This window comes from Mustela lutreola, chromosome 15, assembly GCF_030435805.1.
Source record: "Mustela lutreola isolate mMusLut2 chromosome 15, mMusLut2.pri, whole genome shotgun sequence".
Lineage (NCBI taxonomy): Eukaryota > Metazoa > Chordata > Mammalia > Carnivora > Mustelidae > Mustela > Mustela lutreola.
The window spans coordinates 48,882,607-48,896,896 of record NC_081304.1 but is presented as its reverse complement, the minus strand read 5'-3'; the positions used below and the strand labels follow the sequence as shown (position 1 = coordinate 48,896,896).

At 58.3% G+C, this 14,290-nt stretch overlaps 1 protein-coding gene and 1 long non-coding RNA gene across 3 annotated transcripts in view; one reads left to right on the top strand and one right to left on the bottom strand.

Annotated features, from left to right (window-relative positions):
• The window catches only part of RAI1 (retinoic acid induced 1), a 117,561-nt gene that overhangs the window by 75,111 nt on the left and 28,160 nt on the right, over positions 1-14,290 (top strand). The gene's annotated exons all lie outside the window — the stretch shown is intronic.
• Positions 8,074-10,540, bottom strand: LOC131816224 (uncharacterized). 2 transcript variants are annotated; one of them, XR_009347981.1, is made up of 3 exons: positions 10,309-10,540; positions 9,873-10,003; positions 8,074-8,304 (listed from the first exon to the last, which is right to left on the bottom strand). It is a non-coding gene; the product is annotated as an uncharacterized LOC131816224 (long non-coding RNA). The 2 variants fall into 2 exon arrangements; XR_009347980.1 differs by lacking the exon at positions 8,074-8,304 and adding an exon at positions 8,719-9,593.

The following is a 14,290-nucleotide window of genomic DNA, read 5'->3' as shown; positions in this document are numbered from 1 at the left end:
CCACGCGGCTCCCATTCAGCCCTCTCCTGTCACCGGGCTGGAGCAAGACACAATTAAGGTTCCCCCAGGGCTGCCCAATGATGGGCCACTCTGAAACCCTGCAGCTCTGGGAGGTTCCCTGACAGCATTCGTAGCTGGGAATCCAAGGCCAGTGCTGAAGCTGGGATCACTTACCACGTGGCCTCAGATGGAGGCCTTTCAGAAAAAAAAAAATGTACTTTCCCTGGGGTGCCGATCTGTATCCTCTAAAATAGGTTAATCGGTAGCACTCTTCCCCTCCCCAAGGGCCCCCAGATCCTTCCTTGTACCCCAACATTCCCCAACCAGCAGGAGGCCCCCAGCCGGGGGTGGTGCCCTGTGGAAACGTGAGTAGGGAGGAGAGATGTAAGACCAGCCATGGGAGCTGCAGGAGTTGGCCCAGGAGTGTGGCCTCTGCTGGGAGGGGGCCTAGCGACCCACCAGGCTCCCAGCCTTCCAGCTTTGTGATGGCTCACTCACGTGGGAGCTGCCTTTGAGGTCACGCCTGTGTGTCTTCACTCCCCTCCTTACTTGTTCTCGTGGGAATAATGATGGCTCACCGACTCCGCACCTGCCTTCAAGGAGCCGCTGACAGCAGCAAGACAGGGGCCACGGATCCAGGAGGGGGAGCTGCCACGTGGGCCAGTCTGCCTGGGAGGCAGGGCAGGGGAGGGATGCCGGCGAGTGCCAAAGACACAGGCCATGAAAATAAAAAACAAACAGGAAAAAAACTCAGTGCGTTTGTACAACTGAAGTCCCTGCGCGCTCACAGCAGGAATATTTCTGATTCGCAAAGCCGGAGAGGTTGGCAGGGAACAGGCCACAGAGAGCCTTGAAAGCCCGGTGTACTGGGCAGGATGGACTGGTCGTGCCGCATGACGAACATCCCCGAAAGATCGGTGCCTTCCAACAGGCTTTATTCGTCGTTGGCTCCGTGTCCGTGACCAGACAGCGGAGGGACCGCTCACTGCTGTCACCGAGGGATCCAAGCAGACGGCCCAGCAGCCTTCTGGAACACTTGCGTGTCATGGAGGGAGCGAGACAGAGCCATATGGGCTTGTGCAGCCCCCCCTAAAGCAGTGCTTGTCACTGTCACTTGAGTTCCGTTGACCAACGTGTCCCCCCCTCCATCCTGACTTCTTGCGGGGGAGGGGACGCACTTGCCACCTATGGCCGAGAAGACCAGGAAGTATTTGGTGGCGTGCCGATGTTGATCACACAGGCCAAGGCAGGTTCTGTACTTCACCCCAAGCCAAGTGAGGAGCCTCAGGGACCACTGAGGAAAGGAGACTGGAGTCTCTTCTGTTTTAATTTTGAGCCCTTGATTGACTTGCATGCAGAGAAGGGCACAAAGAAACACCCAGCGAATTGCTACCAGCTGAACGCATGTGTATATAACCAGCACTCACAGCAACATTAAAGGCAGCAAGCACCAGCCCCCCACCAAGTCCCAGTGCCCCCCGCCAGGCATCGGCTGCCCCGGGATCCATCCCTCAGCTTGCAGATTTCATCCCACGTCAGTGTCAGCACCCCAATTTCTTTCACTCGGCGAGCGGTTCTGCCTGTGTTGTGCATGGCATTTGTCTTGTCGCATGGCCGTGTAGTCTTCCAGTGTGAGCCTTCTGCCTTTGGCAACCATTTGGGTAGTTTACGGTTTGAGGATCTTAGGAGTAAACCTGCTGCAAACATTCTAGAATGCATGGTTTGGTGCCCCTGCATAGCATTCGCTGTGTGCCTGGAAGTGGAATTATCACAGTCTCGTGGTACCTAAGGTGGCCCCCAGGGGCACTGGGGAGACCCCAAGAGAGTGAACCAAACAAGGAGATGGGCAGAGGTCAGGCCAGACCTTAGGCTCCTCAACCAGAAACATCCCCAGTACAGCCTTATCGTCCACAGCACTGGGCCTTCTATATCCTGAACATAAGACGGAAATCACATAGGAGCGCCTGAGTGGCTCACTCAGAGAAGCCTCTGCCTTCAGCTCAGGTCATGATCTCAGGGTCCTGGGATGGAGCCCCGCATCGGGATCCCAGCTCAGTGGGGAGTCTGCTTCTCCCTCTACTTCTGTCCCCCACCCCCACTGTCTTTCTCTCTCTTTCTGCAATCTAAGAAATACAATCTTTAAATGGAAAAAAAAAAAAAAGAAAGAAAATCATGTATAGTCGGTACCTCCTAAAATCCCTTTAAAAATGGCCCCGCACATGGGGCTGCACACTCAGCCCAAGACGATAGCCTGCAGGTCTTAACTGTGGGAGTCAGGCGGCGACATAGCACATTCTAGTACTCAGGCAAGAAGAATCGTATCGTATTTTAAAGCTCACACCTGTCAGCCACGTGTGTGAGGCGCATCCACACCCCCAAGTCACCCAGAGCTGCCTCCTCGCCCACCTGACACACAAGAAACCTGAGGCCATCCAGTGAGTCTGCAGAGGGAGCCCGGCTCATGGGGCCTCCCTCCACTCCCTGCCCCCGGCTGCATAGGACCCGGGGGCCCGGGTCATTTGCTCATAGGGTGGTGAGACTTGCCCTGTTAGTTCTTGGGCTAGCAATTCTTAATAGAGGAGCCAAGAGAGGGTCACTCTTTGCCCAAGATGAAACCAGGAGAACAGTGGGGTTTTAGGCTTCAGCCATAGGGAGACAGGACCATCTGGGGGCTTTGCCTCAGCATTCAGGACAGCTGAGCAGAGGCTGTGGGCTCCAAGCTTGGGCCTCGGTGCTAGGGAAGATGTGGCTTCTTGGGCTGATCCACGGGGCTGGACAGATGACCTGCTCAGTGGCAGGGAGGTACGGGTGTCACATGTGAACTCACAGGTGCACACGAAGCCACTGCGTGTGGCCAGCCCTCGTTCTGCCCAAACCCCTTTATCCGTCTGAGACCAGAACAAGGCTCTGCTGAGATCCTCAGACCAGGCCGGTTGGCCCGGCGGCCCCACCCCCAAGCCCTGAGAGGTTGGTGGGGTTTTCGTTTCATTTTGTTTATTAAAGAGATGGCACGGTCATTCTTTGCGCCAGCCTCCCCTGGCCTGAGTGTGGGTGACCCAGGCACGAGGTGGTTCCTGAGACCCCTACTCCTGAGGAAGTGGGCCAAGGTGCTGAAGGAGGGGAGGGAGAGGACGGGGGAGACACTGGCCAGTCGTGAGAAGAAATGAATCTTTGTCACAGACACATGTGGGGCTCTTTATGTAAATTGTTTCGGTGCCTAACAGGAAGGAGAAAAATGAGGCTTTGAAGCAAGCCGCCGCCTCTCCGCCTGGCGTGGTGTCACTCAGGCGCGTCGTGGCCCGCTTTTATTAAGGAACTGTCAGCTGTCCTCAGGCCAGAGACCCAGGGGGCTCTCCAGGCAGGAGGTGGCTTGCCGCTGTCTGCGGAAGGCCCCGCGTCAACGGAGGGTATGCTGGGGGCCCCACCTCCGAAGGGCACAGGGGACTCTTGATGGATTCTTCCAGCACGGCACGAGGCCCCCAGGGGCTGGGAACCTAGAAGGACTGACACGGCCACCTGCTCGGCCACCTGCTCCAGGCGGAGAGGGTGGTGAGGGTCGGTGTTCAGGCAGGCGACTGCAAAGGTGTGGAGCCTGGGAGCGAGTAAAGGTCTCCGAGGGGCCAGAGAGCACTGGGGGTATGGGGTTGAGGCCAGCTGTGGGGGCTGGAGCAGGAGTCTGGTCTCCTGGATCTTGGGGTCATGGGGATCTGATTGGCTGTGATGCGTGAGGAGGAGAATTCGAGGTTGAGGGAGGCCTGGGATAGGAGGACAGAGGGAGGTGGGGACCAGTGAGGGCCAGTCTCCTGGTCTGGTTATACACAGGGACTCGCTTCAGAGCCAACTGGGGTGACGCCAAGACTCCCAGCTTCTGGAAGCCCATCCCATCCAGGCCACCCAGACTTCCCTAGGGAGCCAGGCAAGGACAACCCAGGAATAATCCCAGGTCTCCGGGTCCTGAGGAACCTTCTGATCCCTCCAGGGAGAAGGGAAGAGAGACCAGCACGGCCCGAAGCTAGTCTGCTGTGCTCTGGTTCTTGGGGAGTGTGTAAATCCCTGCTTGGCATCTACAGGAATTCTCCATCAACCAGAACCGGGTGCCACAGACTCCTGGTCCTGTTCATTCTAAAAAATTCAGAGCTGTTGGTCTTTTAAAAAAAAAAAAATCTTACCTCACTGAAGAAAATACCCAAGAGCGAGGAGAAGAAAACAGAAGTCCCCCTCCAGCCTCTCGGAGGAGAGGCTGGTGTGCGAAACATTTTTGTGCCTTGCCGCCCAGTTTGTGGAACAAAATTAGGATCATGTTGAACACCCGCTTTCGCGTCCTGCCGTGTTCCTCCTCATGCATCAGATCGTGAGCGTTTGCCGGAGGGGCGGTAAAGGATCTACGGAAACAGGGCTGCTGGGGGCCGGGACGTGGGGGTGCCGCTGTGCTCTGTGACCTTGCAAGGGTCGGCCGCCCTCCCTGAGCCCGCTTCTGCGTCTCTACAAGGAGAGGTTGGGGGCGATGGACCAGGCTCCATTCAGAGATGACCTCAGGAGTGTAGATGTTTCATCAGCCACGGTGGCCTGTCTGCTGCAGGCTTGACCCCTAGCACGGTGACAACTGGGTCAGGGTGGGCACAGGGCTGGCCCTCCTGCCTGGTGTGGGGGGCAAGTGGGACTAGCCCATGGAGTCCAGCTGCCTGGACTGGGCGAGGGTAGGGGGTCCTCCTGCTTCCAGCACTTTCCCACTATGCGGTCTCAGGCAGATGGCACTGTCTCTTCAAACACCCATCTCAGTGGCGCTAGAACAGGGGCGGAGGGGAGCTGTGATAGTCTGTCGACCTACTCTGCGCCAAGCAATTAGCACATAGTAAGTGCTCAGTCACTGGGAGCCATTCACATTATCTGGGACCTCTCTGGTGTGACTGGTGGATTAAATCATAGTCTTCCTGCAGCATTCTGGAGGGAGCTTGGGGCCTAGGGGACATGACCCTCTCCTGGAGCCAGGGCTGGCTTCATGGGTCCGTGACCTGTGCAGCCATATGGGGCCGGGGCTCAAATGCCCTGTGCTCGCTCTGATGCTTGGGCATCGCTGTCTTGAGACTCATGCTCTTGGAGCAGGGGCCTCGCTCATCACAAAGCGTTCTCCGTACTTCATGGGACTCCTCGCACTAGCCCAGGGGCTCGCCTGGCTTGGCACCCCACACGTCGCCCGTGCTCTGAGCTCTTGGCCAGGACGGCTCTCCCCGCCCCTGTTAAGAGAGGAACGCTGTCCCGTGAGGTCTGGGGCTGGGCCTGGGGCGCATGCAGAGGCAGGCGCCAAGGAGGGCTCCGATCATCACGCTAGGAGCTGCGAGTGCAGCGGTGAAGGCTGCCAAGGGCAGGAAGCTGTCTGGGTGGAATGCCAGCCGGGGCGGGCAGGGCCGAGCGGGGGGCTTGTCGGGCTGAGGCCAGACACACTGGGGAGACACAAGACGACTCAGGTTGGAATCGATTGAAAGCCAGCCAGGCACTGGGGCCGCCGCGCGCATGTGAGCAGGGGCGGCACGCCCAGCGCGAAGGCGCTCCGGGCTCTGTTTCCTTCCTTCCGTTTTCAGGGAGGCGGGCTTGCCCCTCCAGCACCTATCCAGGTGGGGAGAGAGGAAAGGGAGCGGGGGCCCAGGCCACGTGGTGTGCGAGAGGCCCAGGCAGCGGCCACAGGACAGGTGGATACCGTGGATGGGCTGGCGGGGCCAGGGGCCTCTGGCTGCTACAGGCGGCTCAGCAGAAGGGAGAAGAGGACAGGAGGACGGACTGAGATTCCCAAGGGGCACAGGTGTTCTCAGGAAGGAGCCTGGGTATGGAAGGGGGTACCTGCGGTCTCCCTGGGTTGCCCCCAGGGGGTGCTGGCTACAGAGTGAGAATAGCAGGGGAGGGGGTGTACCCAGAAAGGAGAGGGAGTCGAGGAGAGGCTCTGCCTTGAAACACCCCATGTTGGCCTTTGTGGGGTGACACTGACACAGGAAGCCTCATATCCATTCTGAGGGGACGAGGCACCCCATAAGATGTAGGAGTCCTACAAAGAGATTGTGTGCATCCAGAGGCAAGCGAACTGCTTCTAGGGAGGAAACCAGGAAAGGGTCTAAGTGGCCTACGCTGCCTTGTGTATGGGCCTGCAGCAATGGGGAAGGGTAGCCCGGGATGCGGGAACTGCCCCTGTTGGGGACAGCTGAGGTCTGATCTCAGACGGCGGTGCAGGGCAGACTGGGGATGGCGACATCTGAGCACCAACACGGCAAATGGGGACTCAAGCAGGTGAAAGTACTGGGGAGCCACTGAGGGCTTTATCGCAAGGGATATCATTCCACTAGCAGAGCTTATGAGAGGCCATACAGGGCTGAGGCTGGGAACCCAGAAACCCAGCTTGGAGATGGGCACAGAATTCCCAGAGGGAGGTGATGAGGCCAGATTCTGGGCTGTGGATCTAAGGGTGGAAGGCGGGGTCGATAAGGAGACCCTGGGCAGGGTTCACCCCCCACCCCGCACCCTCAGGACACTGAAGCCTCCTCAGAGACAAGCCGTAGAAGGACATGGGCAGAAAGCAAGGTCTTTGGAGCAAAGAGGGCCTCACTGAACCCAGGAGTCCGGAACTGCAGGGGTAGTTGGGGTAGGGGGAAGGTGGGGTGCTTTGTTCTCAGGAGCTGGCCAGGACCCTGGGAGGAGAAGAAGTCAGCCAGGAAGAGTGGTCAAGGGATGACTGAGGAACAGTGACACTGGGGAGGTGGGCGTGGCCCAGGGCCAGAGTGGTGTGCTTTGCCTTGCTAGGCCCTCCTGGACCGTGGTGTGGACAGGAGGGACAAGACTGTGATGGGTGGGACAGGGGAGTCGGGGTCTGGAGGGCCTGGGGACCAGAAATCCGCAGGCACAGGGCCATCCTGAGCGAGTCCTCTGGCCGAGGTCCTTGTCCACCTGCTGGGGAAGGACAGTCTGTCTCCCAAAGGCCAGTGGGGCTGCCAAGCCTCAAGGACAAAGGCAGGCGGGGGCAGGGGAAGGAGCTTGTGGCTGGGAGCTTAATGGCCCCGAAAAAAATCCATAAAACTGGAGAATTATGGGAGACATAAACAGAGCTGTCAGGGATTAGCCCGGGGAAGAGATGCCAGTGGCTGAGCCGGGATCCTTGCGTGTGCATAAAAAAGACAGAAGTTATAAAAGGAGGGAGATTAAGAAGATGCTGCCTCCACGCTTGGGCTCCCTGGCCGATTCCTTTCTCACGCCCCGGCGGAGGCCCCAGCCACATGTTGACCCCGGGGGCCCCAGCCTGCATGGCCTGGCCAGGCCCCGCCCAGCGACACAGAGAAGGGGGAGGGGACAGGGGCGTGTGGGGTGGGGGAGTGGGGGGAATGGGACTTGGCCCAGGCCAGAGGAGGGGCCCCCGGAGCCAGGCCCAAGGACAGAGGCGGCGCGAGCTCTGACAATTTATGGACCCTCACACACCCTGCCTTCATTTTCGCTGTTCTGCTGATGTTATTAGCCAGGCACTAATGGGCTTAAATTTCACCTTAAACCATCCCCACTGTCCTCAGCGGATGACAAACGCTCAGCTCTCTCCAGCTCTGCGAAGCTGCCGGGCGGTCTCAGGCAGGCACCTTCCCCTCCTTCCTCACACGCCCTTCTGGCCCCCAAGGAGAGGCTCCCTGGGACCCCTGGGCCTGGGGACACTTACAGGTCAGGGAATTCCCCGGGGGGTCTGTGGGAGTCACAAGGCAGCCAGGGCGCCACAAAGGGGGACTTCGGAGGAAATAGGATGACATGAGATGGGGAGGCAGGAGCTTGGGGGAGGAAGGAGGGTGGTCCAGTGGCCCCTCCCTGTGGGGCCCAGCAGGCCTGCTCCCCTCTGAGGATCCCAGCCCAGGTGTCATGAAAGATGGCTGCAATGGGGACCTGTGGGACCCCAGGAATGACCTGCCATGTTCTTACAAGCCTTAGGGAAATCCTATTTTGCTCAAGCTAACAAAAATAGCAGTGGCTTTACTTGGGGCTAGCATTGCCTTGCATCCACCACCCACGCATCCACCACCCACCCACCCACCCACTCACTCATTCATTCTACAGGCACCCAGCCCACAACCCCCAGCTTGCCTCACGTCCATCAAAGGCCCCAATTAGCTGCTGGACCCAATGAGAGAGAACAAGTGGGTGATCTCTAAACTCCGTTTAGAAAGACAAAATCTTTCCAGTGGTGGCTCTGAGGGCCAGAGGGGAAGTGACAAAGGAGCTCAGGGGATGGGGGAGTTGATGCGTAGACTTGATGGCCCATCCAGTCCTCCAGAGGGGCGTGCTGGCCTGAGAAGGAGGGACAGGAATAAAGACAGTGCCTCTGCAGAAGGAGGGCAAGGTCGGGCTGTTTGGGGGCTTGCCTGCGAATGTTTCCACGGCCACTGCCTGCCGCTGCCTTTGTTTCCCAGTGAGGGGCAGATGCCCGGCTTCTCTGCCAGTAAAGCTGGCCTGGAGGGCGTAGGGCCCAGAGCCAGCCCCTTCCCATGGGAATCACAGTCCGCCCCCACCCCAGCCCGCCAAGGCCCCAGCACCGGCCTCTCAGCACCATGCCCCAAGCTGTGCCCCAAGCGCAGCCGGACAGCAGTGCCAGGGTGACAGGCACGGCAGAGACGGGCCAGGGAGAGGCGAGGTGGCCCGCTCTGCGGCCCTGGAGGACTCAGCTCTGAGCCTCCCTGCTGCCTGGCCTCCTTGCCCTTGCTGGGACTCAGACACGCGGTCTGCCACCTCAGGTCTGACGGGTTCCGACACAGCGGCTGTCATGAACCACACTCGGGCTGGCGGTATGTACAGGAGAGGTTTTGGGGACCCAAGTGTGACAGGAGCAGCGAAGCCGAGGAGGGGCCGGTATTGGCGGGGTGGCTGGGAGAATGGGCTCTGGGCGAGCCCTGCGGCTTGTCCCTTCTTCTCCCCCTGCAGTATTTGGAATCGGCTGTTGAGTCCCGAGGTGCCCTGTTCCTGACATTTCTAGAATCTCACCCGTCCTTTCCAGCTACTCCCCACCTCCACGCCGTGCTTCTGGCTTCCCTTGTTGCTCTCAGGGAAACTGTCCTAGCTCCCTGGCCTCCCGTCCCCACCTTCAGCACTCGTCGTCCATCCCTGCAGCCCAGGGAACGTAAAGCACGTGTGTGCAATAGTGCCACTCACTCCCTTCCTTGCCCTCTGTGGCTCCCCATTGTCCCTGTCTGTGAGATGGTCCTGCCCATACCTGTGGCTAGACAGGCTCAGGGTGAGCGGAAGCAAAGGCACAGGCCCAGAGACAGCAGGGCACATGCTCTACAAATGGTGTGTGGAGGCAGAGCAAGCTTTCAGGGACTCCCTATAGGTTCCAAAAGTCTCCCTTGGGAATCTCTGGTGCCCACCGTCCATACTTGTGCCCAGGGTCCTTGCCCTGAGTGGCAGACTTGGAGCCTGATGAGCTGACTGGAAGTCTGAATGTTGCTGCTCACCAAGAAATGCCTTTGGCCTCCAGGCCTTAATGGTGCGGTCTGCAAAATGGGGATGCTCTTAGGTTCCTTGCACAGTTCCTCTTGGAATTAAAATGATGTGGCAGGGAAGAAGGCACTTCGATGCTCAGCCTGTGGAGGGCACCCAGGAAATATGGGATGTAAAATCCCAGTGCCTGGGCAGCAGCTTCTGCTCCAGAAAAATCATAGCCAAGCACAACACAGTGCTCCCTCCTGGGCCTTCCTACCCTGGCCAAAGCTGCCTCCAGGAACTGAGTTCAGAGCTTTCAGATCCTAGGCCTGACCTCACAGTCATGGACTGTAATAATAGTATCCGACTACCCATTATTGACCTCCTGTTACTGCTTCTGGCTTCTTACAAGCTGTGTGACTTTGGACAAGTGACCTTACCTCTCTGTGCTTCTGTTGCTGCATCTGGAAGAGGAGTTCAGATGTGTAGGCTGCTTCCTAAACCAGGGCCCTGCACACATGAGTACTGTGGCGGTGACAGAGCACTTTGATGGCTGTTTTCCCCTCAGGTCCTGTGAGGAAAGGAACAGAGGCCCAGAGAGGTGAGGTGATTCACCTGGGGTCACACAGAAAGTCAGTGTAGGATCTCAGGGACTGGATGTTCTTTCCAAAGACTCATGAGGTTCTGGTCTGGAAAAAGCCAGCCCTGGAGCAGGGTGGAACACAGGGCCCTTTCTGAGCCCTCTCTCCGTGGGCCTGGGGCTGGAGGGGCCTCCGGCCAAGTCTGCTCCACCCGACCAGCCAGCTAGAGAACACAGAGACCGCCGAGCCTGCTCTGGCCGCTGCCTGTCAGTGCTCGGACCTCGTGTCTGCCCACCTGGGGAAGGCACCAGCTGCTCCTGGGGCCGGGGTGCTAGACCTGGGTTCCTGTTGCTCCAGCGAGCTCCCGCCACACACACAGACACCCCCACCCTGCCGGCCCCACCTCCCAAGCCAGCTAGGACCAGTCAGGGATTTTCCTGAACTTTCCCTCTGTTATAAAAAATTATATAAATATTTACCCTTTAGAAATAACAGCTCACTTGTTGGGCCCTCCTCTGCCGGGCATGGCTTGGACGACCGTCCACTTTCTCAGTTAATTCTTACCTTCTGAGGGGCTTACTTTTCCTCCTGCTTCACCGACGAGGAAACTGAGGCACGCTGCGGGACTTGCCCACTGGGGCCCCACACAGCTCAGTGGCATCGCAGCCCGGATTTAGCCACAGGCACTCCTGGGCCACCTCTGTCTCAGCCAAGCCCAGATCAGCCTCTGCTTTCAAGCTGTAGAATGTGCATTGCCTTTGTTCTCAGGACAGAAGGATGGGGTGGGAAGGGACTGGGACGTTCAGTGACACATGGCACCAGGAGTAGGCCGCAGGTTTATCATGAGCCAGTCCTGGCCTGTGGGTCCCCCGGGCCTGTGCGCCCAGAAGTGACGGTGCAGACTATATGGGGATTCCAGTTCGTATCCCACCACCTGGGGCCTCAGTTGCCCCACCTGTGAAATGGGGGCACAATCCCCATTGCGCCCCTTGCCCAGGGAGGGACGCAGGGATGCTGAGTCCTCTTGGCAGTGCGGCCTCAGGCCACCCTACTGAGGAGGCTGCGGTCATGTGACCATCTGGCCTATAATCCGACAGCTAGAACGAGCTTTGCCAGCCTGGAGCCCAAAACAAGGCTCTTTCCTCAGCCACCTCAGCTAGCCTAGGGGATGGAGATGAGCCATATAAGTTCTAAAATCTTTTTGTAGTAGTTATAAGCTCATGGTAAAAAAAAAAAAAATAGAATAACCTCTTCCCTTTTATACATCTCTGCACACTTTCTTTCTTTCTTTCTTTTTTAAGATTTTATTTATTTATTTGACAGACAGAGATCACAAGTAGGCAGAGAGGCAGGTAGAGAGAGGGGAAGCAGGCTCCCTGCTGAGCAGAGAGCCCGACCACGTGGGACATGATCCCAGAACCCTGGAATCACAACCTGAGCCGAAGGCAGAGGCTTTAACCCACTGAGCCACCCAGGCACCCCTCTGCACCCTTTCTACACTGTGCTCTGCTCCCCGACTTGAAGGCTATACCCCTCCGTGCACGGAGCCCTTCCTTACTCTCCAGACTCCACTGTGTGGAACTCCCCGAGTGTGTATCTTTCATCCTCCTCACGTGGACACACAGCAGGGGACCTCCAGGGTTTCACTGCTGCAAAGGACACCAGGGTCCTTGCCCTGCGAAGAAGGCTCCAGGCAGGCTGGGAGCAAGACCGCCAGAGGGCCCATGCAGTTTTCATCTGGGTCTGTATGGCCAGAAACCTCTCAGGAGAGATAGTGCTGGCTTGCTCCCTACATCCCCTCTTTCCCCACCCCCTGGCTGGCCAGGTAGACACAGTGAGCCTCTTCCACGCCTGCCCTGGGCCTAGGAAATCAACGTGGCTCTTTCCCATAAGGAAACCCTCAAAAACTGTGTATGACTGGGGGGCCCGGCCCTGAAAGATTGGGAGTCCAGTTACTGTGGGGGCCCTGCACTCCTGAGCACTGGTGTGACCTCAGGCAGTGAGTTTCAGCTTTTGGAGCTTCCAGAATGACATATACCCCCACCCCATCCCCATCTCCACTGGGGGGCTGTCAGGAGGATGAGGTATGTAAATGCAAAGTGCTTATTGGGACAGGGTCTGGCACAAGAGGGAAGCCAGCCACAAGAACTGGTGCTGTTTATTGTCAGTCTGGGGACCTTTGGGTCCCTAGGAAGGCAGCTGCTAGGGTCTGCCCCTGGGGTCAGTACTGGGATTGAGATCTGCAGTACCTTTTGAAGGGGCCAGGGAACAGAAGAAGGTGTGGGGAACCTTCGATGGAAAGAGTGGAATCACTTTATTCCAGCTTCCCACTGTACTGATGGTGACACCGAGGCCCAGGAAGTGGTCACAAGCTTAGCACCATGAAGCTGTCTTTTATCGGTTGTGTTGCTGCCTGGAAGCCAGGCCAAATGCAGAGTCCTAGGGGCTGCCGCGCCCCTGCAGGGACTCAGCTTTGAGAAATGAGGCTCAGAGCTGCCGAACCAGAGACTGATCCTAGGTCCTCAGGACAGGACAAGACCCAGAGCCCCTCAGCAACCCCAGCCTCCAGGACTCAGTGGGAAGAGGAGTGTCTGAGGGCTGAGTTCTCACTCCAGCTGGAGGAACCCATGCTTCTTACAGATGCAGGATCCCAGGCCGCAGCCCTGGCCCCCACATCGGAACATGCCTCTTCCTAAGACATGCACAGTGCTGTGTGAGAAACATCAGAACTCCCGCTGGGAAATGAGGCACCTGCCAGGGGGGCCAGGACGCAGTTTGGGGACAGACCTTAATTCTCAGTCCCAGAAGCCTCCCCAGCTTGGGGGAGGGGAGGGGGGGCGTGGTATCATCATCCCCTGTAAAGCCCTACACACCAGAAGACATGCTCTGTCTGTCTCACACACATACAGAGTATGGCACTTGGCTCTCACCCCACTTGGACAGTGCCAGTGGGGGCTGCAAGTGCGAAGCTCAGCATAGCCTCCCATCTTGCCGTAGCCCCGTAAGTGTGGTGGTATTAAGGTTTCAGCCAACGGACATGCGGAGCCAGTCAGTGACTTGCCCAGGGCCAGCCCCAGATGACATGCAGGAGTGGAATTTGAACCCAGAGCAATGCGGCATCAGGGTCCTGGTGTTTTCGGTCAGGGTAGGTCCGGGGGAGAATGTCGCCTCTCTGCACCCCAGAGCCACAGGGCCGGCTGCCTGGAGCCCTCCCAGTTGATGGGGGCCTGGCCCTCGTGAATCTGACCTCTCCCGGGAGCCAGAGAGGCCTGCCGCTCCCCATGCGGAACCAGCCAGGAAGGATTCTCCTAAACAACTTTCCAGAACAAGACAGCGCTGGGGTCAGACGGAGTTAGCTGTGAGCAGCTGGAAGAGGCTGTCTGCCCCAATGGCGAGGAGGGGGGGGTAGTTCTGGCGGGGCCTGGTTTGGCTGGAGGTGAGGCCCGAGGAGGCTGGGCCTAGGCGGAGGGAACTCCGGGTGCGGGGGTGCGGGCCAGCAGGCGGAAAGGATTCTTCACCTTGGGAGAAACAGAATGCTGTTCAGAATGAGCAGCCGCTGGACTCGGACAGTTGCCCTCCCTCCCTTTTTACCCTTAAGCACCCCCATATTTCACAACTGTGTGGAAGAGAGGGAGGGAGATCAGGCAGGAGGCAGCGGCTGCTGAAAACCAAAGGCAAATATTTTCCATCCTGAGGCAAGCAGGCTCAGGCCACCTCCGGCCCGGCCTCTGGGGCAGTGGCTGGTGGTTCACTTTCCCCAGAGGTCATCTCTTCTGGTCACCAGGCTATGTGTATGTGTGTGGGGTGGGGGGCTGGTCAGGATTCCCCCCACAACCCAGGGATTACTGGGGGCAGGAGGCCATCCGTCCAAGCTTTGCCCAGAAATGGAAGTTCCCTTCCTGGCAAGGGGGGCGGCCAAGGTAGTGGGGGAGGGGGAGGGCAGTGGTAGCCAGGAGGACAGGGTGGTCCCGTGGTCCCAGCTGTTCATCCGGTCGGGGTCCCCCACTCCGCAGCCAGTCTTGGGGCAGAGATGCTTTTCATATCAAAATAGGGGCTGTTAGTGTATTTTGGGGGGGCAGGGGGCTATAACCCCCCAGAGCTACCAGGCCCTAAATGAATTTGTAACTTCTCCGCCACAACAGCAGTGCACATTGGAAGAGCTGTGGTTCGTGGTGTGTGAGATTTCTGTTTGGGCTACAGATGAGTACGGGAGGCCCATGTGTGGACTCCAGGCCTCCCTTACAATATGCAGACTCAGGAGCCAGACCCCCACCCGG